This window comes from Alligator sinensis, unplaced genomic scaffold, assembly GCF_000455745.1.
Source record: "Alligator sinensis unplaced genomic scaffold, ASM45574v1 scaffold1487_1, whole genome shotgun sequence".
Taxonomy (NCBI): Eukaryota; Metazoa; Chordata; order Crocodylia; family Alligatoridae; genus Alligator; species Alligator sinensis.
The window spans coordinates 553,228-578,646 of record NW_005842913.1 but is presented as its reverse complement, the minus strand read 5'-3'; positions in this window follow the sequence as shown (position 1 = coordinate 578,646).

Here is a 25,419-nt window from a genome sequence, read left to right as displayed (position 1 = left end):
TGCCTCAAACGACATGAGCAGCCATTTCTGTGCATCACGCAGCAGGTCAGGGAGGGGACAGGCAGCACAGCAGCAGGTAGGGCAGGAAGCAGAACGGGTGGCGAATTGAGCAGAAGGGGATCAGAGTGGCATTCGGGGAGGTTCCAGGGGTAAGGCGGCATACCAGCTGAAAAGGTGGGCCCCCAACTTGACAGGAGTGTAAGATGACGCTTTATTACTCTTTCTATCCACAAACAGTTAATGCAAGTGTAATTGAGACAATGTTCCACCATCAAATTTCTATCCTTCTCTCTCTACTGTTGCTGAAAGTGATTTTTGTCCTGTTTATACTAGCAGTTGGATCAGGTTCAATACTAGCTGGCCAGTGGGTACCGATTATTTGAATTAATCATTTGCAACAGGTGACCTGGTGCATGAGAGGCTTAAAGGGAGTTAGTGAATTAAGAGGAAAAAGTGAAAGACAAGTATACTGCAGAGCAGAGTTTCCTGGGGTTTTTAAGGCATGAATTTTAATGAAGAAAATATAAGATAAAAAGAGGCTAGTTGTAGATTCTTATAATTGTATTTCAGGACAACATTGAACAGATAAATAAAATGGTTATTCTTCAGATACTGGCAATATAATCTAATAAATAAAGCAATAACTTTATCATGAGTTAGAAAAAGCTTCAATACAAAGATGTTCTGAAATAAGTGTAGCATTAGCAAAAACATGCAATGAACTAAAAGCTTCCCCTTATTTCTTCTCCTGAGCATTGCACCTTCTCTCAGTGTCTGGGAGAGGGCAGATAGCATTTTCTGCTAACCTACATTTTCTTTTCTTAGCAAAGAAGTAAAAATTGCTTTCCTACTTCAGTCACCCTGAGTAGAACTAAAGTTCAGTGTTGCTAGAAAGATATAGTGGAAAACAAGCTAAGGTATGACACAATTATTGTAGTAAGATATGGGAAAGACTTATTTGATTATTCCATCTATTTTCTTGTCAACAGATCAGCCATCTATAGTAGAACCAGTGAAATCTGTCAGCTGAAACTCTTTATCTAAAAGGCAGATTTGTGTTAACTTTGTGAATCAATTCAGTCACACAAAAAAAAAATTCAAACAAAGCAAACCAACAAAATCTCTAAAAACATTTTCAAAACAGTGTTTTTGTTGCTTTATGTGGAATGGTACTGTATTTTAAAGAATTCGATACTAAAAAGGCTGGAGTACAACTTGTTTTGGTTTGTTTCAGAGCAAACAAAAAGGCTTGTTTGTTCCAAAATGATGCACTTTTTGGCCTAATCTCTTATTTTCTGGAACTAAAAAAACAGTTAGTTATCTAGCTCTACTGTTCAGTACCTTTTGTAGCATCTTTTCCTTTTAGAAAGAAAAACTTCAAATAGTAAATACTATGAAGTTAAATGCTATAATTGGAAGATTTCTATACTCCCCTTTCTATTTGTGCCAGAAATAAACCTGTCCTTGAAGTTCAAACCTAACCCATGGATAGGTTTGAACTTCAGATAACAAAACCCTATGTAGCTTACAGCAATCACCGCTAGTTCTTCTGTGTGGGGCGAGTTGCCTGAGTCTGAACTTGAATGGTTAAGATTTTGAACACTTGCAGAACAAGAAAGTATGTGTATATTGTAGAAGGGGTTGTGTTAACAAGCTACAGATGCTGAGTTAATGAGTGTGTTTAATAAGCAGATTGGGGTGGGAGTGGTTCTGTCTCTATAAGGGAAGCAAATAGTTCCATGGGGGAAGACAGAAAGGAGCAGAGCTGGGCCTGATTGGGTTGCTGGTATGTGGTAGTATCTGAAACAGAATAATTTACCAGCATGTAGCCTTTTTTAGGAGGTGTTTTGTTAAAATCCAAGCCCTGTTTGGTTTTCAAATTGTAATGAGTATAGTTTGGGGATGCAATCAGGGAAGTGTGATAAAATAATTTGAAAGCTATAAAAGACTAAGGACGAATGAGCCTGGAGACTGAATTACCCTTGCAACCTCTTGATTTGAGGTTGTGTTTAGGTTCTTAATTGAACCTCTTTGTCCAGGGAATTCTATCAGAACAGAGCTCTCCTCCTTCTAGGAGATTTCTGGTTGAAAATGCTGGGGGAAATAGCCACTCACTAATGGAAATACAGATACTGAAAAAGGTCTGGTATAGATGATGTACCACATTGCACCCTACAGATCATTTTATACACAGCATCCCATCACTCAGATTACTAAACTTGGACCCTGTCGAATAGTGGACTGTTTAAAATCTGGTCTTGTTATCTTAATCCGTAGCCCAGTTTTACATGGTCAGAAAGCCTTTTTAATTTTTTTTCCCCTGTGATCAAGGTCTACTATGATAGTGCTGCCCAGGGTATAATCTTAGGAATCATTCTGTGCAATTTATTAAGTGAGTAGGAAAAGGTGAATTCCATATATTTACTAAGCTGCCAACTTGAGTTTTGGTGTGGCGCGTTTTACCTCCTCCTTTCACAATCCATGTTGGGCTGACAGTCCAAAGGGTGGATGCACAGTCCTCACAATAAGAGGTCATCAAATAGAGAGACATACAAAGAAATGACAAGTTAGTTACCTTGAGGTAAACAGATGTGAGCTCAAAATGTGCCAGCTCATTTGTGGTAAATGCTTTGCAGGGTAATGTTTTGTGTGCTCCTACCCTAAAATAGCTCCAAGATGCAGCTTTTCTTCCAGAATTTGTTGCATTGCATAATAGTGATCTGCTGAGCAATAAGTAGAGCACTTGGCTTTTACCTCAGGTTGAACCAGATCTTACGAAGAAAGACAGGAGCATCACTAACACACAATAAATACGTTGACCAATAAACTGGGTGATATGGCGATGATAGGGAAAATTGAGCCTGGAACTGTTGTTATGTTTGCCATTGACTGTATGAGAGATCACTTCACTTCTCTGCCTCTGTTTCTTCATGATTAAAATGGGAACAATATCCAAGGCACAAGAAGTATTTTGAAAGCTCATGAATTGATGTTTATAAACTGATGGTTGGTCTCTGGCTAAGAGGTTTTATAATCATATTGCTCGGCAATGCTATTAGTGTTGTTGCAGATTACTACTGTATTTTTCAGTTCTTATTTAATTAATAAAATTGTGTGTGCTAATTGCATTCGAACACTTGAATGCAGCCCTCTGATCACAGTGCCCGTCTCTGCTGAGGTAATTCCAAGAACTGCTTCAACAAGTTGCACAGTGCCTAGTATTGTCCAACCCCCGCATGGCTGCTTTATTGTTCCAGTAAGATGCAGGGGAGCTCTTAGAGCTACACACAGTATAGTTTCTGAGAGAGGAGAGATTGGGGAACCTATACCAGCATGGCTTAAAGTAACAGCTCTTGGATTATAAATGTCCTTCTTGCAAGAGCATTTAATGTTGTTGTGTGACAGACATCACATTTTGCTTTTTCTGCAAATTAACTGTCTAATTACTGAGATTCACCCAATCAAATCCAGCATGGAAGAACACTCTCTAGCTTTTTGACATATTGAACCCTGCTGAGTGAGCTGTCCAAAGACAGAGAGAAATCCATCCTGGGACTATGCCTTGTAATGAAAAATAATTTCCTGCCTCCTCCAGGGTTATGGGGTGGTTCTGACAGATTATATGAAAACAAAATAAGACAAAATTCAGTTTCTTCTGTAGAGGGTAGGGTCATTTGAGGGATGCTTCATAAGAAGTGAAGAGATTAAAAGACTCAGGATAATGTTGCTGTAAACTATAATTTAGAGAGCTGCAAGCTGTGTTCTGCAATCAGCAAAATTATAAGCACACAATTACTGTTTTCTTTATTAAAGTTTATATTTTAAGGTACTGTGGAAAATCCATTTTGTTTTGCAAAAAACATCAGCAGCTCATCCAATCCTGTCAGTCTTCGTGAGGGCAGAATTTGTTTGCGCTTGGTACCATTGAAGTCCTGTGGTGTGGACAGAAGTGGAAGGGCCTGGCTCTGCCGGGGCTCTTCCCACATCAGAAGTGTCACAGTGCAGGTCTGTGCCTGGGGCAGTTGCAAAGCGCCTGGGGCATCACTGGCTCCTGCCTGTGGTGGCATAATCAGTTACCACCCTGGCAGTGGTGACTTGTGCAGCCTCCCCACAAAAATGGTGCCCTGGGGCTGGTGCCCTGTTTTTCCCACCTCACTTACACTACTGTCCTACATGGTACAGGATGGGAACCTGAGGTGACTCCAATATGTTGTGTATCAAGGAAACTGAGGAAGCAGGACAAAGTTCAAAAATCCCTTTAGGTATATTTATCAGTCCCAGGTCTCTGCACCTTACAGGTATTGCACAATTAGCTGGTTAATGGCACAATTACTTTGCCCGTGAGACCGGCTACACATGCAAAGTACGTAGCGCACACAAAAAAAGTTCAAACTAGTTATGAAGTTAGATCTTGAAAATGTGTACTAACTTTATAGCTGGTTGCTATCAAGCTTTAATTTGCACATGTAGCAGGGGCTTCCCTACGGTGGGAGCCCTGTCAGCTGTGGGCTCCCAGCCACAGGGGTGCACTTTGCCCAGCTGAGGCTGCGAGTCCCATAACTGCTGGGGACCCTCAGCCCCAGCAGCTGTAGACTCTGGGTTCCAGTAGTACCCTGCAACTGTGATAACCCAGAGTCCCACAGATACTGAGTCCTCACAGCATGCCTCCTGGTGCTGGGACCCAGTTGGGCACAGTTATGATCTCCCAGCCAAAGCAGGTTCATGCACCCCCAGGTTGGGGGATCACTGCAGCAGTGATCCATCCAGCCCGGGGTTTTCATGCATCCCTGTGGCAGGGAGGACACTGCAATGGCTATCTCCCAGCTGTAAGGGGGTACATGGGGTGCTCCTGTGGCTGGAAGCCCCTCAACTGTGGGGGGGTCCTAGCAATGAGAGCTTGCTTCTTGCCAGTGCATACCGGCAATAATGTGCGATGGGATCTAATGCGCGATCCCACAATATGGCATGGCAGGAGGCATGATTTTGTGAATCGCTCATTAGCCCCCCTTGCACCTTTACCTGCATGTGTAGAGGGAGCCACAGTTTCATCCTTATGGAAGACCTTGTACTCTGTCTGTGAATTAAAAAATTGTTTATATTCATTACCCTTTTTGGAAGGATTACCTATGCATTGCCATGCAAAAATGGTGTAGTGAGTAAACTAAACAATATGAAAGTATGTCGATAGTTACACTGATATAAAGGTGCTATACTAGTATAGCTATTCTTGTAAAGCTATACCATGAAACTGTTGCAACTCCACGGATTTTATAAGTGAGTCACGTATCACGCCAAAATATTTATACTAGTACAAAATTCGTGTTGCCCAGACCTCAGTATCCAGCAAGCTTTCTGAGAAATAGGCTTTGAGTAGGAGGTTGAATTTCACTGTGAATTATGATAGAAAGTATATTACTTATGAGGAGCTGTAACTGCCATGAAGAGGATTTTTAATTCTCTAACAGACAGTTCTGTCTATTTGCTCAAAAATGAGGTTATTGGCACTTCTGGAAGTCAGACATAAGGCATCTTAAGTTGATCACCCAGTAACTGAGATACCTCAGGTTAATGAACACTTTTGAATTATTTGGCTACATCATTCATAAGGAAAAGGCTGAACAGCTGTCCACAGATTGATACTGATTTGAGATATCTGGTTCACCACATGCATGTAGCAATTCCTGAGAATGACACACGCTGGCAACTTTGCCTAATGTTGCTCTTAATAAATGCCAGTGCACTTCTGTTTTGTTAGCTGTGATCTTTTTAGATGCTTTTGAAATACTGATCTACAGGAGTCAGTGCTTTCAATCTCTTCTGCATCCATTAGTCACTAGATTGTTATTTCAAATTTCCAAACAGGCGACAGGCATTCATATGCAAACTAAATTAGGGGGTGAGGCCTGAGAACATACCACTTCTATTCATGTTCAATTTTGGGGACTGAGAAATCATAAGATGAATGAGAATATCTTGGAAGTGCTCTTAACTGAGCCAGCTGAGAATGGTTATTCGGAAATTCAATCAGGCATAAGACTTTATGCTGTCAGCCTTGCCTTAGATTGTCATTTTAACAGGAAGGCAGCAGAGTTCAAAAGATAGTTAAAATCTGAAATGAAGCTTCAAATATAGTAATTCTACAGTTTTTTTGGAAGCTCAGCAAAGGTTTCCATATACTGTACTCACCTATTGTATTGTCTTTTCCAACAAAAATTGGCTCAGAATGACTGCAGGAAATACTGAATCACTTTCACTTTAAAAAAATGTGCGTTTTAAAATGAGTCTATGGAAACAAATATAGAGTTCTGCTGCATTGGGTTATATCAATCAGGTGGTGCAGTGTACCATGTATCTAGAGATGTTACTGCAGCCATGCAAAGCATTGCTCCTCATTAACCCAAACTCTCGAGTACCAGAGATTGTTATATTAAATGCTACATTCAAGCGAAAAGAAAGAAGGAAATGCTGATTTGATTTTTAAAAAATCCCTTTACTTATTGCTCCATCAACACATATAGAATTCAGTGACTGATTTGCTTCTGGACTGTCTTAACTTGAAAAGCAGATGACAACAGGAAGTTGTAGAAATTGTGGCTGTACTAGAGAATAGGTTCTGTTACTGTGTTCCCAGCCATATGAAAGTATATCAGTGTTGTATAAATACACCAATATTCTGGCAACTCCTATTCCCAATTATGAGCTAAATCTTTCTAGTGTTGCGTCTGTATGCATTCACTCTGCCAACAATTTAGAGGGAGATCTGGGAATAGTGGGAGAGTATAGTAGGTGGGGCTATGTCCTGTGGTACATGAAGTCTGTGTTGTATTTGTGGGTCATTCATAGATTTCCTGTGTGACCTTGGAAATTAATTTCCTCATTTGTAAAATAGAGGGCACCTATGGGGTTCCTCATAGGGGTGTTATAAGGGCAAAGAATGTGATGTGAGGCTCTCTATTACTAATGTGACCAGGAACATAGAAGTAGTTCGAGTTAGCAAGCAGGATTTGGCTCTGTTTCCTTTGGGATGCTGTTCTGTTTTCCAGCGCAAACATGGGATACGTGAATAAAAGCTTAGTGGGGTGATGTTCTCTTTAATAAAAATGTACTTCACAAGTTATGACATGCTGCTGTGAAAACTGGCTTTGCTATTTCTCATCTGTTTTAATGAAAGTTCTAAGATGTTAATATTTATAAAGACACAATCTAGGCCTGATGAATATTGAATTGTGATATTTTTATTAGTTCTAGAGACGCATAAAAAGATTAACATGTCACTCATGGTAGCTGCATTGTGGGCAAGGCAGGCATCTGTACTGTGAATGTGTGCCTGCAGGATCTTGTTTGTCTGATCTTAAGCCCTGAGAACATCCCCTGGATCAGCGGTGGTCTGGAATTCTAACAGAACGTTTTCGAGTGAAATGCCCTTTTCATGCCCCAGCCGAGAGAATGGTCTTCCCCCCACTTCATTCCTGAGTTCTTCTGCGTTTCATTTATTAGCTGCTTGGTATTTCCCCTCTCTGTTATAAACACAGTTCGTTGCAACTTGTAATATATTTCCTATTTTGTTTCCCATGTATTATGTAAAGCATGTGTCATTTCCCTAATCCATTGATTTTTTTAGAGCTGCGCTTTCAGCTGTTTCAAGCCAGCCTGTGGCTTAGCCCCTGAAAGAAAAAGATGCGTGCCAGCTTTGTGTACGAAAAATCACACACCTTGATTGGTATAGTGAGGTGTCCACCTCCCCACAACAATGTAATTTTATTCTAATGGCACTGCGCCAGTATACTCTAGAACCTAATCCTGTTAACCTACCATGCTTCCTTGAACTACTGTCTTTGCCGGGATGATTCAGAGCCCAGAGTCTGTTTCAAGCCCAAGCTAGAACTGGCTTGGAAATGGAATTTTGAGGGATGTTGAATTTTTAGCATCTTTTTATCCTAAATCGGCTGCTAGGTTCTGTACTTTCGCTGGAATCAGAGGAAATTGGCTCTGAGGCAGCCCACTTGGAGGGCTTTTGAGAAACCACAAACTGGAAGTCCTGGGAGACATGGCTCCACTGCAGTCCACCAAGAGCCCTGCCAAAAAGCTTGGATGCTGGACCTTGCTGGAGAGCTCTGGGGGCTGCAGATCGCAGAAGCCTTGGGAACGTCGCTGCGTGGCAGTCCATCTGACAGGCTGGGCCTGTGGAAGCTGTGACTCCACAGCAGCTCACCAGGCTGGCTGCTGGCAGATGAGGGAGATAGGTAGGTAGGTGGGTGGGAAAGGAAGCTGGTAGGAAAGCAGGCAAAAGCCAGGGTGTTTATAGAAAGTGTCTACTGAATTGACATATTCCCATGGAGTCAGCTGAACTTGGATTTTCTGCTACAGCAGGTCTTCTAAGGGAAAATTCCAACTGGCTCTAGCCTGAGCCCTGACCATAAGAGTTATGTGCATCTTGCAGGCAGAAGAATCACTACCATGTACTTCGGTGACCACTCATAACGAATCACAGGTGGGAAATCCTGACGGCTCTGCAGTACTTACAGTGAATCAGGGAATTAAGAACGCTTTACAAAAATTGATGGAATAAACTCAAATATTGAGTCATCTTCAGTCTCTCCAGGTGTATCCCTTACACAAGAAAAAGACAAGCAAATTTACTACAAATTATTCAGCTTCAGTGGCTATTGCACAGAGCTGACCTTTGGGTAGATCCCTACTGGGACAAGGAAGATATCACTACTATCCCTGATATGAAAGTTCACCCTTTTGTTACTGAGACTTGACCTTATGGGTTCACTTGCTCTTAGACAGATTCATCTCTTCCTGATTTAATGCAGGGTGAGAAGGAGAAACAGATTGGTTGCCTTGGATTTTGTATGAGATCTGGGGATGAGGCTGTTAAGACAGAGTGGAACTTCCCTCATATTGACCAGGGGGCGAGCATTGTTACATAGGGGGCATTTTAAACACGTGCTGCTTTGTTGCGTTCTGCCAAAGTCCATAGGAATAGGAGTCCTGCAGTCCCCACTTCTTGTCCTGGTTTCTCTCTTCTGCTGTCATGGTGAAGTAGAAAAGGGACAGTTGTTCCAGTGTATCTTCAAATCAGAGGAGGATGTGAGTAGAGTGACATTTTGCTTTAATTTTATTTCTGTGTACAGCACTAGTGAGACTAAGGCGGGAATGCTGTGTCCAGGTGTGGTGTCAACATTTAAAAAATAATATTGGAAAATTTAAGTGGTAAAAAAGAGGGGTAAAAGTGATTGGAAGGCTGCAGAAAATATTTTACAGTACTATGAAATACTTAAAGAGCTGAGTATTTAGTTTATCAAAATGAAGATTGCCAGGTGACATGATTAAGGAGAATAATTCCTTCATGGGGAGAAAATGCTGTGTACTAAACAGATCTTACAGTCTAGCAGAGAAAACTAAAAGAAGAACAAATGTCTGGAAGTAGAAACTAGACAGATTTAAACTGGAAATAAGGCACAAATTTGTAACAGAGAGGATGAAATCTTTGGAACAGCCTTCCAAGAGAAGTAATGGATTCTCCATCTTTGGAGGTCTTCAAATCAAGACTGGATGCTTTCCTGGCAGGTATGTTTTAGCTAAACACAAGTTACTGGGCTCAACACAGGGATAACCGGTGAAATTGAATGGCCTGTGGTATACAAGAGGTCACATTAAATGATCTAATGGTCTTTTCTGGCCTTAAACTCTATGAATGAGAGTTGTAACAATATATTGCTTTTAGCTCCTGTATATCAAAATAAGGGAATTCTTTATTCTGTGTCTCTGGCTCAGTAACTGAAATTGCTTCTTTAAATTCTACAGGGGAAGCACATCGCTCCCATTTCTGTATCTGTGATACTGGCTACTTCTATGTTTAATACATGAGAGCAGTAGCTTTTGATAATTTTTTGGACCCTGGCTCTAAATAGAATGCATCCCTGTGCCTAACAGACTTATCTTGACCCAAGCATGGAACATAATACCTAGCATAATGTCTTTTAAGCTAGTCAAGCTTTTAAAGCCTTTAGTTTTCAGAGTAATTTTTTTGAGTCATTTTACCATCAGAAGGCACAAAATTAAATGTGTGTGTGCAGTACAGTTGTCTTTTACCAATATGAAAGGATCTTGGCAAGGAAACAAAAAAAATGTGATGTTTGTTTTACAGTTATATGATGGAGCTCATCCCTCACGACTGGACTGTCAGGGAGTAAAGGTATGAACCCAGACATCGCTCTATATCATGACTCATGTCTGGGAAGAAATCAGGAGAGTTTAAATGGGAATTAACCCCTTGCATGCTGTTTATGGCAATGGATTAGCATCATTTTAGAGAACTACAGACTGATGAAAAGTGAGAACAACCCCACTGAGAAATAACATTTGGGTGGCTGCATCCAAAATAGAACCACACTCATTTGTGTATGGCACAAGGGGCTTATTTGCACAGGTAAATTTGCTGTCATAATTATGCTAGTAGGAATATGCTACTCTGGTTATAGATGCAACTCCTTATATGGACATGTTTCTTTGATCCACATCGAAAGTTATATTGGTATTACTATTGTGATAGAATTATATTAAAACAAGTATGAAAGTAAATTTCGTCATGTAGACAAGCATTTGCTTAGGACTTTTGGGGTCATATCCCATATATCTTAGAACCGTAGCGAGTGATAAGTTCTGCAATATATTCTGAATTACTTTGTACAGTATAGTCCGGGAGACTTTGTCCTTTTTGGGTATGTGGAAAGAGTTGTGGGAAGGCATTGAATAACTCCTATGATGCTGGCCTGCATCCTATGTCATCCAGAGGTTGACAAGTGATAAGTGGTGTTAATTCAAGAGTTAGTTTATACCCCATTTTGGTGCAGCCATCTGGAGTTAAAAGCAGCATCATGCCCAAATTAAAGGATATGCTATGAGGATGGGAGCTGAGTTGAGATGAGGGCTATGCTCAAATTAACTTGGTCATGAGGGCAAGCCCTAACACTTATTACTTATAAGATTAAAAAAAGCTAATTGCGAACACTATTGTGTTTGGGAGAATGATCTTCTCTATCATCCCACTGAATGGTAGCTAAAGAGCTCACCTTTCCTAGGAGACTAGTTCATGGTATGAATAGCTAGCACAATCTGTGTTTGCAACTTGGCCTTTTGAGTGAAACTGCCAGCAGGTCCCAATTACAATGATGGCTTTTTGATGTGGATAACTATCCACTAAGATCTTGACTATGACCTAATTTCACACAGGTCACTGTAAAGCACCTTGTACCATATATTTCTGTGATTAGTGTCAGTCATGAATTTGAACTGGTAACCTAAAGAGCCTCATATCCTTACAAGCCCTTGATCCATCAACAAGTCCCTCCAGTAAAATTGTCTTTAGTCACATTTAGTTTTCAAGTGGATATGGTTTTCACCACTAACTTTCTCACTTTAAATGGAATCGACACTATGACAAAATAATTGGTGGTAATTGTAGTACCAGTGTCAGTTTTAATAAACCATTCAAGTAGCAAATATTTTACAGATACAGCCATTTCCTATGTGTCACCAGATAAAACTTTCACATCCTTCAGCACCTGGCTCTTAATACTATTACTTGTATTTTTCTTTCATGCTATATTTTTTTCTTGTTAATAATAGAGCTGTCATTTCTAATAAAATATGAAACAACCATCCAGGGAAATAACACCAGTGATAGATAGTGCAGGCTGAAACATTAGACTGAGTGAACACAAATGCTCAACAGCTTGGAATAGGATTCTATCGTTAAAACTGAGCCTGGGTAGGCACTAGAGCTCAATGCATTGGGGTGAAAATACTCTGTACTTAGACTATGTTTCAGCTTCTCTTGGCACTAGTCAGGTCACTGGAGTCGGCTCAGGCTTCTAAGATTACTGCTTCTTCTGAATGGGTCTTGTAATGAGGGCAGAGAAAAAGAAAAACAAGAGGTTAAATTGCTCCATCATGTAGAAGCTTTTATGAGAAGGGACAGAGGGTTCTTAGTTAGGCTCCCTTCCAGAAGATTGCTTTTGCCCCATAACCCTCTGATAGAACAATGTGGTATAGAATGGAAACTTGTCAGGCCCAAATGGAAACCTGGCTAGTCTCCAGGGTTCATTGAAAGATCTCGTCTGATACCCTTTCCAGTAGGGCACTGCATAATGAATGGAGCCCAGCTCAGAAAGGGGTCTTTGGAAAAGGGCATGTTGATTTGGTTGTCTAATCATTTTTAACAATTCTACACAGGGCTCTGGCAGCAGGAGAATGGGGGTAGAAATTTCTCTCAGCTTCTGCATTTATGTCCTGGCTTATCCAATGCTTCTTTCTCTCCCTGTCTACTACAAAGACATTTGGCCCTACAGATACTCTTTACAGGCTCTGATACAGGAGTGGGTAGCACGTCTCTCTGTTTATGAGAGACATGATCTATGTATCAGTAATTCCCACTGCATATGGGCATAACCTCCTGTGCCCAAATGAGGTTTGTCAGATAAGTGTTTAAGATATGTTGTCATAAACCACATGAAAATGGAGACCTTGAAAAAGTCTTTTCACTCTGCCTCAGTTTCCCCATCCTTAAGATACTATAGTGTTAATATACTTCCTTTGTAAAACACGTTGAGATCCTTGGCTGTAGAAGATTTAAGTACTACTATTAATGATGTTCTTTTTGGACCCAACATGAAAGGCTGAAGGGGGAAAATGGAAGTGGAAAACAAAAGTAAAACTGCCTGTTCGAATGATAATTATGCTCTTCTCATCCTCCAAATAACTGCTAAACTGCCTGCATTTTTCCCATTGAACAGTCTGGTTGGCTAATAGACTGTGTCTATTTGCAGTTAAAGCTATTGCAATGTTGACAATTAAGCATACACGTGGAACACTATAATTGGCACAAATGCAGTTTTATCACCCATGTTAATTATCTAATATTTTCCAACTTACAATAACGTGGAAATTCCTTAGGCATAAATGAAAATGAATCCATCGATTACAATTTTTCTTAAGATAACGGCTGACAGAACATTTTGCTGCCACACAGAAAAGGAAGCAAGAGAAAAATTAACAAAATTAACTACTTATTTGTTCAGGCTCTATAGTATATAATTGTAACCGTATATTACCTGATATGCCTTCTCATTTCCTCATGGGGGCACATTTCCAAATCAGTACCTGGAATTGCTCTTACAAATCTCCCTTTTAAAGAGGTCTGCATGAACAGTCACCTCTAAAATCTCTAAAAAGTACATTATTCAATCCACTGGGCCAAATTCTACTCTCAAATGTAGGTTTGCAAATTCAGGCAGATTGATAAAATATCTGGTACTTACCATTATTAATTCTTCTGTGCTCAGTAGACGTGGTACCTAGGAAACACTGGTTTTGTGAAGAAATTAATCTAATACCATTCAGCACATGAATGATTTGTCCACCTACATTCACGAACAATTTGTTCTTCTCATTCATTGTATGGATTTAGAACTTATCCCAGTTACAGCGATTTCCTCCTATTCTCTAGTGGTCTTAGACATTTTGAGGGAGCCCCTGAGCAGATTTTTTGGTAAACAATACCAAACTTAAATAATTTTTTGAAGTTAGCTGGGAGTGAAAGAGAGACTGAATAACCAGTAATTTTTTTTGGAAAATAACCTTGGCAGACTTGCAAGCCTAGAGAATAGTTTTCATTTTAAAGGTGAGCTTCACAATGAAAAGGGTTGATACCTACCTACCTTTGTAAATGAAAGCTAAGATTAGTAATTGGCTTTAAAGATTTCCAGAAATTGGGTAGCCATGACTCTAAAGGACAGCACTGGACTTTCAGCTGCTTCTTGCATGCAACACCAAATGTTTGGATTTTAATTACCTTCCATGCCTAATCTTCCTTAAATAATAAGTTTCTTGAGCTAACTGCAGGAAGCTGGCTTGAACTCAACAAAAAAACACAAGCAAAGTGCCTGTTTAACATTATTTTAGCTACTTCATTACAGCAGACAGCACCAATGCAGGGCATTCAGTGATGTTCTACAGAATTTCATGAACTGATTCCTTTGGCAATCTCAGAGTCATCTTTGCCACCACTGGTCAAATAATCGTGTATTTGTTGGAGGCATACAATATAGTTGCTTAAATTAATTGTTTCATCTCAGCTTCCTTTCTGTCACGTAAACAGTAAACTTTTAAGAGGTTTTAGTTCAGATGTGTCACACTCATTCAGCCCCGCGAGCTGGAGGAGTGTCCCTGAGAAGGTCTGACCCCCACCCCATGGAGCGGTTGCAGGGCCAGGGCCAGGTCCAGCCCACGCACTGCACAAGGCATGCACCAGCCTCTGGAGCTGGCACGTGGTATGGGATCAGAACAGGGCTTGTGTTCCATGTGGTACCCTGCTGACTAGTCCTGTGCGCTGGCTGTGGGGTAGCTCATGGAGCATGCACCCCATCCTGCCCCCGTGATACAGACAGCATGCACCAGTTTCAGGGCTCATTGTGCACAAGGCCCCCAGGGCTGGCATGGGGTGAGTGCTTTCACAGCACATAGGCTGGACCCAGTGCTGCATGTGGCACTAGGGGTCCAGGGCACAGGCTGTGTGCAGCACCCCAGACTGACCCCCTGTAGTGTGGGCATCCTGCATGGTGTGTGGTCAAGCTGCCATGCTGTATGCAGTGTGGGGTCAGGATCAACACATAGGGTCAGTATAGTGACCCGTGGGCCAGATCAAATGAATCCAGGGGCTGGATCTTTGACACCTATACTTTAATCTATCTTATTTTCATGCTTGCATCAGGCATTCCACAGTCTTGCTCTTCAATACTTGCTGGACAAGGTCACCACTTGGTATACAGTCTTTTTGTTCTAATGTCCATACAGCCCAGAATTTGTGTTAAATTGCTCGTGACAATCCTCCTCTCTCAGCATTCATGCAGTCCTGTCTTTTTTCCCCAGATACCTGTATGGTAGATACTGAAGTATGTGTGCCTGATGAATTCCCCCTATTTAATTCAGGAAACTGTATGATCTTACTGATGGTTTCTGTGCAATGTAATCCAGTCTAATCAGTCTAATTTTATATGCTACACTCATTCCACTGCACTCATCCTGGCTGAACTGTAGATATTAAACTACCTTGGATATCTTCATTTCTATGGTGTTACATATTTATAACAAATACTGCATTTCTGCAGTCCTTTCTACCTATAGTTTTCAAACAGCCATGAACACCTGCTTTGATTAAGTAAAGATCAGTGTATCTCCAAGTTGCAGGCGAGGAAGTTGAGGTATCTAGACTTTAAATGAGATCACACCCAAAGTTTCTGGTAGATCAGGGTAGAACCCCGTGTATTTTCATCCTGTCTGTGAACCCTTAGGTAGGCTTAGCAGAATTCAATTTTTATTTATTTTTTTAAAATTGTGACTGCTAAAATTGCTGTTTATTTTTAAGCCTTTATTTCAATTTTTATCAATTGAATTTTTCATGATTGTGTGAAATTAGGCTAATTTTTCAGGTTTTTTTTCTTTTAATTATTATTATGATACATTTAGCACATGTACACATGCATATACGGTGGCCACTGCAGGAGTTGGGGTCCATGCCAATAAGGCTGTGGCATGTGGAGGGTTGGCTTGGCCTCTGTGGGCTTTTGGACCCTTTCCTGATCATGCAGGGGCTGGGCTGCTGGGCTTTGTGGAAATTTGTCCCCTGTCCCTGGGTCAGCCCCAGCATGATCAAGGTAGGGGCAAAACTCCCACAGAGGCTGGACCAGGCTCCATGAGAGTTTTGGCCCTTGCCCTAGCTGGGACCTGGGCAAAGTGAGTGGCTGATGGCATTGGGCTCACTGCTGCTATCAGCCCTGCTCCTCCACATGCACAGCCCTCTGGCCTGGATTTCCTTATCTCTGTCCTACATTTTTTTTTTTTTTTAACAACTCCTTTATGTAAATTTCGATGATTACCGATGGGAATATTTTTCCATCCAGCTGCAAGTGTCAAGTTAAATCAATGTTTATTGATGCCTATCAATAAAAAAATGAATCCTGTCAAGCCTACCCTTAGGTCATGTCTTTTTGCCTGTTACACTCCATCCAAGATGCTTTTACCAGATTTGGTCAGCTTGATCAAAATGTATATTTTATAACTGCACATCCAACATGGCAACTGAAAATCCAGCATTGCGTCTGATATCACCACCTAGCTTTGGTGCAGGTAAATACAGCCCCCTTTACAGGGGAGGAAATGGAGACACATAGGCTAGGGACAGACATTCAGAAAACCTGAGCCTGAATTGATTCAGTCTTTGCAGGTTACTTTAACCTGAAAAACTTGAACTGATTTGGAGGTGGATAGACATTCACTTTTCATTTCAGAAATGCAGGCACATGCATGCAGTGGCTCAGGTTAGAAGTTGGGGGGAATTAGAGCAGCCCTCCCCTCTTAAAGACTAACAGATTGCAGCCAGCAGGTTGTTTGTCAGAACAAAGTTTATCAGCCTATCAAGCCCTACAAAAGAAAACATCTCTCTCATTGGTTCCAAGCTCTTATTTGCAGGGTTCGTGTGCATTTGCGAGCCACTAGATGTCTGCCTTTATTCCAGTGAAATTGGAGACCCACACAAACACTTCTCAGCATTAGCTAGCATGGGGTGGGGGGCATGGCCAGATGCTGGGTCCCTGCGCTGGGATCGCTGTTGTGGGAGAGGGATGGGAGGGGGAATCCCTGCTTGAGCAGCCAGCAGGGAAGGGGGTGAAGGGGAGGGGAAATCCTGGCAGCTGCTGCAGTCCCTCAGCCAGCTGGAGCAGTGGTAGTGCGCTGGCTAGGAAGGAGAAGGGTGGGGTCAGCCCTGCTATGCTCCAGCCCAGCCCAGGGCTGCAAAGCATCTAGGATGCTGGGGGACTCTGGTTTAACTAAAACTAGCAAGGGGGCTTGGACAGACATTGCACAAACTGGTTTGACCCAAATCAGTTAAATCTGATACTATATTCAGCCAGGTTTATCTCAAACCAGTTTCAGTCATTTTCAAACTGTTTTATGTGCACTGAATGTCTGTTCTGTTACAGGTTAAGACCAGTTTCTGATCACTTAAACCAGGTTATGTGTAATGTCTGTCCCTAGACATAGAGTTTAAGTGAGATCACACATAAGAACAAGAGCTTAATGGGCAAGGTTGTTGGAAGAAGCAGAAATGAACACCATGGGCTTCTCATGTGAATACAGTATCTATTTTATTTTATTTTATTGTATTCTTTTATTTTTTGCTGCTGGAAGTGATGCAAACTCATTTTTGTCAGGAAACTCAGCAGAGGGAGTAGTTCCCACATGGATAATGACAATGCACCACTTTTACACTTCCATTTTTTCTCTTTTCATGCATCTTAGCTATAAGTTAATACTTAATGCTTGTACACCATAGCAGTCATCCTTGGCTGGCATGCATTTAGGAAAGTTGCTGGACTCTTGGGTTACTTCTATTTTTATTTATTTACTTATTTATTTATTACCATTTACAGTTCAAAGCAGTAGCAGTGTTTGTCCTGTTCTACTCAGTGTTTCTACCCAGGAACTAGAGTCCTTATCGGTGCCTTTTGTTTTGTTTTGTTTTTTGTTCTCCTGACTGAATTGCTCTAACACATGCTGTATTAGGCTATAAATAAACATGTAACCAACACTTCTCTGAGCAATCAGGATTATTTTCTCCACTGTGATTACAGTCACTTAATTAATTTAATGTGGTGCATCATCTACTTTTATAAACATACCTACATAGGGCAAAGTTTTCATGATAATCTGCCTGAGTTAAATGCATAAATACAGGAATTTCATGGCTATTTGTGAAGCAAATATCCTTACACAAACTTTTATGTCCTCAGAAAGTGACAGTAAAGAGTAGCAAAATGAAGAAAAGGGTGATTCCAAGGGAGTGACTATGGGCATAAATAGGATTCAGTTTTGTTAGGTAGTGGGATTTTTGTCTCAGGCATGCACACAGAACATTTTAAGGGTCTGAGAGATTTTGCAGCCAATGACGGATCTTTGGCAGATACAAATTATCATTGCTAGAGGGGTACTACAGGATATGCTAAAACTCACCAAAGAAGTCTCATTTCCTTGCCATAGAAGTGGGATGCTGAAGTGTCATGCAGTTTGAAGTCTCTAATTTTAATGGGAATGCTGTCAGCATGCTAGAATTGCATTTCCCTCACAATGCTGATGCTAAGGTTGTCCAACATATGGAAATGGAGACTTGATGAAAGCATTCCTTGCCGTGCCTCTTGCCATAAAGCCTGATTATTTTAATCCTTTTAATCAACATTTTAATCAAGTTATCATGTGGCCCACCCCATGGCAGTAATTGCACATATGGATTTATTAGACTCCAGAAACAATTTAAAATCCAGGATTCGGGGCACAAATATTCTTCCAACTTTTTCACTTTTGCTCAATTGGATGCAATTGCTTGTCTGCATGTAACTGCTTAAGAAACACTAAAACACAGTTCTGGAGACAGACAGAAAGAATACAAATATATGATATACAAAAAACTAGAACTCTTGGTTCCAAAATGATACCTTTTATTAGACCAACTGGAAAATGGCAAGAAAATTGTCCTTTTCTGCAAGCTTTCAGGAATCAAAGTCCCTTCGTCAGGCTCTGGGAAAAGTGTAGATGGTGCAAGATGGTAAAAAGTCCCCATAGGTCAGAAATAAACTTCATTTTTGCACAGAGGGAGCTGAAGATGGAAGTCTGTCCCTCTGGGTCCATGAGACTGTCTTTGTGAGCTGTGCTGAGTAGCTCTTTGATGCGTTGATCAGGTAGAATTCCTTCCCTGAAGGTGTCAGATGTTAGGTAGGGAGGCAAAAAAAACTTCCTTGTTGTTCTGCAATGAAGTTTAAAATCCAAAATCGGCTGAAATTCAACTTTTTACCATCTTGTACCATCTACACTTTTCCCAGAGCCTGACGAAGGGACTTTGATTCCCGAAAGCTTGCAGAAAAGGACAATTTTCTTGCCATTTTCCAGTTGGTCTAACAAAAGGTATCATTTTGGAACCACTAGTTCTAGTTTTTTGTATGTCTTTTTGTCTCAGACCAACACGGCTACCAAGTACACCCCTACAAATATATGATGCACTTTAAATGTGGAGAATAAGGGAGTCACGTAGAAACTTGACTAGAAACCTTCCTGTAGTATCAACTGTGTGCTTCTTCATAAATTGCTATCATTCTAATTTGCCAGAGCTTTAATTTCATTGTATGATATAGATATGGTATGCAGTTTTTATAGCTTGTTGGGTGGGGTAATAACAACACAGAATTGCATATACTTGCAGTCATTTCTATAGTGAATAGCACTTATTGTTGTGCCTGAATGCATCACAAGATTGAATCCTGTTTTCATTAGATTTGTAAAGAGTCATGCCTACACTCCTGTTGTGTTTAGGTTTTAAAGTGTAGGTTTGCAAATTCTAAATATTGACTTCCATTAGTGGATTGCTGTGGTCCATAGACCTTTCAGTTTCTTTTACCCTTCTTTCATTATAGATAGATAGATAGATAGAAATGTAAGATAGTAGCTCTGATATTGTTTATTCTGCTTACCCATATGTTTTCATGTATCATAATTCTGTTGTGGAAAAAAGGTTATAAAATACTTTAAAATGTAATAACCCTTTCAATTTTCACTTTCATATAGACTGAATCATAGATATTAGAGATGGCGAATCTGTTTCAGGTTATTTACTCCCAGAAGTTATAGGCTGTTTTTATTTCTCTAAACTAAGTCTTCTGTTGTTTTCTGTCGGTACCTAAGCTGTTTATCTATGAGTGGTAATGGCTATTACTGTCAAAACGGGGAAAAACTTCCATCAAATTGAGTCCTTATTTCCTATCTCTGTTGCTTTGGAAGCTACAAGGTTATATCATTTGGATCAATGATCGCAAATACTCTGTGAATCTTAGGATAGGTCTGCTGCTATTTAAAGTCAACCTTGAAGTTACCTTTAGCCTGCCCCAACCACCCGATCTGTCATTCCCAAGTGACAGCTGTAGTCTGCACCAAAACTGGCCCCACTGTGCTTTGTTTTTTGAGCAGGGCACTATTAGTATCTCAGCCTAGTTTTCAAAGCCCTTCTAGGAAGCAGTCTGTAGATTTCTTGTCTTTTCTTTTGAGCACTCCCCTATTTATAGGGGTGCAGATAGTTTGGAATCCAGGAATTGCTGGGGGAAGACTTCCCCTACTTCAGGCCTGCGTGCCCAGGCAAGTTTGAAACTCACTGCAGAGAGTGGCTAAAAGGCAGGTGGGGTCTGGATTCCCCCAGCGTCCAGAAATTCAACAGAGCTTCACAGGTTAGGCTGAATTTCCATCAAGAGTTGTGCTAAGGCTATTACAGTGGCTCAAACTTGTTAGACTCAAGGCATCTTTCCAAACTTTTTTGAATTTAGCAGCACTGCATTCTAAAAACTAATATCACTCATTTTTGACCACAGAAAATTAACAGGGCAATTTCTGTGTTGCAAAAACCTGAGAAAGACCAACTGTTTTTGACATTATGGATTCCTAGTTGAAACCTCTGGGTTTATCTGTGAATCATGTGAAGTGTTTGCATCCCTAACAATGCTAATATTGTGCAGGACCCCTCAACATCCTTAAAAGGATTTAATGGTTGACATGGCAACACAGGTGAGAATCACTGATAGAGATGGCTAGTGGGTATGGGTTTCATAGCAATGTTAAATTTGATCTTAACTATCATTACTGACATGCCATTGGGGGGAAACCGTATCTGTCTGTTCATCTGAACCGTGCCAGACATAACGTGGCCCTGATCCTGATTGTGGCTTCAGGAATGTTGTTATTACATTGGCACTAATTAAACTTATTAAGGTTGGAAAGGATCTGATTTCCAGTTGGTTAATTACAGAACATGGTGGCCAAATGAGGGAAAAGAAGAGAGATTTGCATGGATGAGTTAGTGTAATTTTTTTGAAAGAGTAATAAACTAGGAGTGCAATAAAGTGAAGTTGCAGTTTTCATAAGAGACCAGAAAGTTCAAGGGAGGCTGATCCATGCTGATTTGTTTATATGTAAATCAGGGTTTCTTAATTGGCTATGAATTTAAAACACCTTTATATGGAGAATTTTCCCTTTATATTGCTGAATTTTTTAATACACCAGGGTAAAAATCCCGAAACAAAAGTAATTTGGACCATATTCGTTAAAACAATTCTATATTCCCTCTCTGAATTTGCAGTTAGTGTTAGTCAGCAAAACAAATATACTGCTCAATATTGTAGGCAATGATAACACTGTGGTAAACACAGGAAATGCTTTTATTAATATGATCTAAGCATTTAATTGCCTTTCTTGTAGTTTAATCTTATCTTTACACATTGAAGCAGTTCATATTGTACATTTGTGATCCTCAAAGGACAGCTTTTCACATGGCATTGTAGAATAAGACATTATCACCAAAACCCTGACAGGCCTATAATGTTGCTTGTCAGCCAAGGGGCTAAAAAGTTTGTTATAATTATGAAAGAGATGAACCAAAGATCAGAGTTTGCAAAAGGTAATGCTGAATTCTGCATAACAATTAACGGGAAAAAGTTGTCATCTGCTGAGCAACAGGTTCCCATCAAAATGAATTACAGGAAGTCCTCAGACTTGTGACATAATTGGTTCATGAAAACGGCACTGTAAGTCAAAACGTTGTAACTCAGAACCAATTTTCCCATAAGAACAATATTACAAATTGGGGTTTGGTTCCTTTACCACGCTCGACACAGCTGCAGCCAGCTGGTAAGTCTGTTGGGGGGGGGGAGGGGGGCAGATCAAAGCCCTGCAGCAAAGGAGGGATTGGGGCTGGGACAGGGGATTGGGGCTGGGGTGTGGGACTATCCCCCCCGCTGTGACCTTCCGGATCTGCACAGCGCGGGGAGGGTCAGGGCTGCACTATGGTGTGCTCTGCGCAGGCACAGCGGCATTGAGAGTTGGGGCTATGCCCTGCTGCCATTTGTGCAGCTGGGGCAGGGGGGTGTGGGATGCAGGCAAGGTGTGCTCTGGGTGGGCGGTGATGCTGGGAGTGGGGGCTATACCCTCCCACCGCTCATCCAGTTATGGTGGGGGGGCATGGGATGGAGCTGCTGCGTTGCCTCGGACAAGCAGCACTCAGTGGTGGGAGCCACCCCCCCCTTGCCATGCCTCCTGGATAAGCTGCAGCTTTGCCCTACTCTGCCCCAGCTGGGCAAGTGGCAACAGTGGCAGGGCATGGTGGGGGCATGTGCCTTGGATCCGTATGGGGTGGCCAGGGCTGGGGCTACACTGGGCTGCGCTCTGGGATGGCAGCGGGGGCTATGGGGAATTTTAGAGTGGCTGCAGCCCCTCATAGCCCCCACTCCACCTCCTGGCCTACACAGATCCAAGGGCACACACCCTTGCCATGCCCTGCTGCTACTGCTGCTGCTCATCTAGCTGGGGTGGGGCAAACCACGGCTCATCCAGGAAGCATGGAGAGGCCCAGGCGGCTCCCGCTGCTGCACGCCTCTTGTCTGAGGCAGTGCAGTGGCTCCAGCCCACACCCCCCCCGGCTAATTAAGTGGTGGGAGGGCAGAACCCCCACTCCCAGCACCTTCTGCCTGGAGTGCAGCCCTGGCCCCATGCAGATCTGTGGCACAAACCCCACCATGTGCCCTCCCAGACTGGCGGCGTGCAGTGGCAGTAGCTGCCCGCCCTCCCCGTGCCACCCCACCTCAGCTGGGCAGCTTGCCTCAGCCCAAGTCTGAGCCCCAGCTGCAATCCTTTGCTTTTTGAAGGGATGTTGATCTACCCCCCACCACAACAGACTTACCAGCTGTAAGTCAAGTGTCAGAAAGGCAAAGACAGCAGCTGTGCCAAGTGTCATAAAGGAGAAACCCATGTCGGAACCTCAAAACAGGGTATCAATTTATAAGTGTCATAAATGCCGGAACTTGAAAAATTGTAAATTGAGGACTGCTTGTATCAGAATCCAGTAAGGACTAGATCAAAAAAGTTCAGATTGCAGCTGATACATTTTCTATCATGTTACAACTTCAGAAACAAAATTTAAAGTTCTGAATACTCAAGGGGCACTAGGTGATTTAGGGCCATTATTATTTTAAACTAAACCACAAATATAAACCCTGTGACTTAAATACCAGACGGTAAAGAGCTCTCTGATCCTATGTATTTGTAAACAGAGGAAAGAACATAACTGCATACTCTTTTACCAGAAGCCTAGATGGACATTGAGCAGAAACAGAAAAGACTCTCTCTGCCACCCCTATTGGTTAGAAAGGGAAGTACAGTTAAAGAGAGCATGAGCTTTCTATTCAGAATGTCTCTAGTGGTGCTCTGGAAGCCATTGCAGTGGTGAAATTTCAGAATTTTTGGGGGTGGAAGTGCAGTGAGAGAGGACGCTGAGATTGGTTCTTGCCAGCCAGTAAAGACAAGAGGCATGGAGGAAGTGAGCCTCTTATTTCCTCAACATTTTCTCATGCAGAAGAGTAAAACTGCAATGGTTTATTTTCTTTATTCAAGAGTTTGAAATACAAACAGTAAATAGCATAAAGAATGTAAAGGAAATTAGATGGTAAGTATTATTATAATAATTGAAGATGGTGTTGCTATAGCAACAGAAAAAAACATCCCTTTTAAAATATAACCTTTGGTTTCAGTATCTCCATATTTTTTATATTTACAATATATTTCTTAACCACTTTAAACATGTATGCTTTCATTTTGAATGTTGCTTTCTGTTTTTTGCCCAGAGGTCTAATAAGGCATTCAGTAGACTAGGGAGCATTTTCCCTTGAGCTTTTAAAAAAGGTTGTCAGAGCTGAAAGGAGAATTAAAGAAAAATCATGTGCCAGGCCTCAAAAGTTATGAAACTGCTTTAAAAATCATGCCATTTTTAAAAAGCAATAAATGTTGCCTTCCTTTTATATTATATTCTGCTTTCTGGGCCTTTAGGATAAACTTGATTTGTGCATTCTGTGTGTTTAGGATATATTCAGTTCAGATATTCAAGGTTTTCCCTGAACACTGAGAGCCTAAAACTTGCTTTGAAAAAAAAAATGGTAATGCAAAGTAATATTTTTTAGAAATGCAGGCCTGGAAGAGGCTCCTCAAGATGTCATCTAGTTTTCCATCACATCATCAAATATATCTAGAATATCCCTAATGTGTGTTTGTTAAACCTGTTCTAGAAATATTCAAGGAAAGATGTTTTCCTTGGAAACTTGTGTCAGTGTTTTACTGTGTGTTTCCTAATATTTGCACTGAATATTTCTTTACTATAAAATTAAGTCAATTATTTCTTGTCAAATCCCCCAGTGCATGCGAAGAACAATTGATCACTGTCTCATTAGAACACTTATCATATCTCTTCTGAGTCTTCTCTTTTCTAGATTAAACAAACTTCATTCTTTCAACCTTTCCTCATAGGCCATATTTTTCTAAACCCTTTTTTTTGTTGTTATCCAAAACTGTGTTACCTAAAGCTAGACATAATACTCTAGCTGAGACCTAGCCAGCCTAGCAGAATGGTCCACTATACCTTCCTCTCCCCATGTTCTTTTATGTGGTACTTAGTTATGCACATTTAGTGTTTGTGCATCTGATTTTTTTTCCTTTGACTGTAGTACTTTTGTACTTGTCTTGATTAAATTTATTTTGTTGATTTTTTTTTTTTTTTTTTTTTTTTTTGGACCAGTTCTCCAGGTTATCAAGACTATTTTGAATTCCCTTCCTGTCCTCTAACCAGTCTCATCTTGGTGTCATCCACAAATTGTATAATTGTGATGTCTATGTCGTCCTCCAAGCCATTAGTGCAAATACTGATTAGAACTAGACTAAGGACAGATGCCTGCAAGATTACACTTGAAGGGTCCTTGTTTATCACTGAATCATTGAAGGCCTTTTTAAGTGAAGTTCTGCAAGCAATTGCATGCCTGTCTTACATTGATCTCATTTAGGTTGTATTTCCCTAGCAGGGCTGTGCAAAGCTTCAGTCCCTGATTCGATTCGGTGGAGATTTCGCCTGATTCGGTGACTGAATCTCCGAATCCGAATTGAATCAGGAGACCCTTTAATTTCTCTGAATCAAATTGGAACCTTCTGAATGGATTTGGAGAGTTTTGGAAAGATTCGGCGATTCGGCCATAGACACAGCTTTAAATGTTTTTTCCCGATCACTGAGCTGAGCCCTGTGTGCTTCCCGGCAGACTCAGAAGTGGACCAGAAGTACTTCTGGTTCCCTTCCAGGTTCACTGCTGAGCACGCGTGGGCCCCCCTGTGCTCCTGTGGGATTTCATAGATTTCATAGACATTAGGGCTGGAAGGGACCTCGGAAGATCATCGAGTCCAGCCCCCTGCCCAAAGGGCAGGAAGTCAGCTGGGGTCATAGGATCCCAGCAA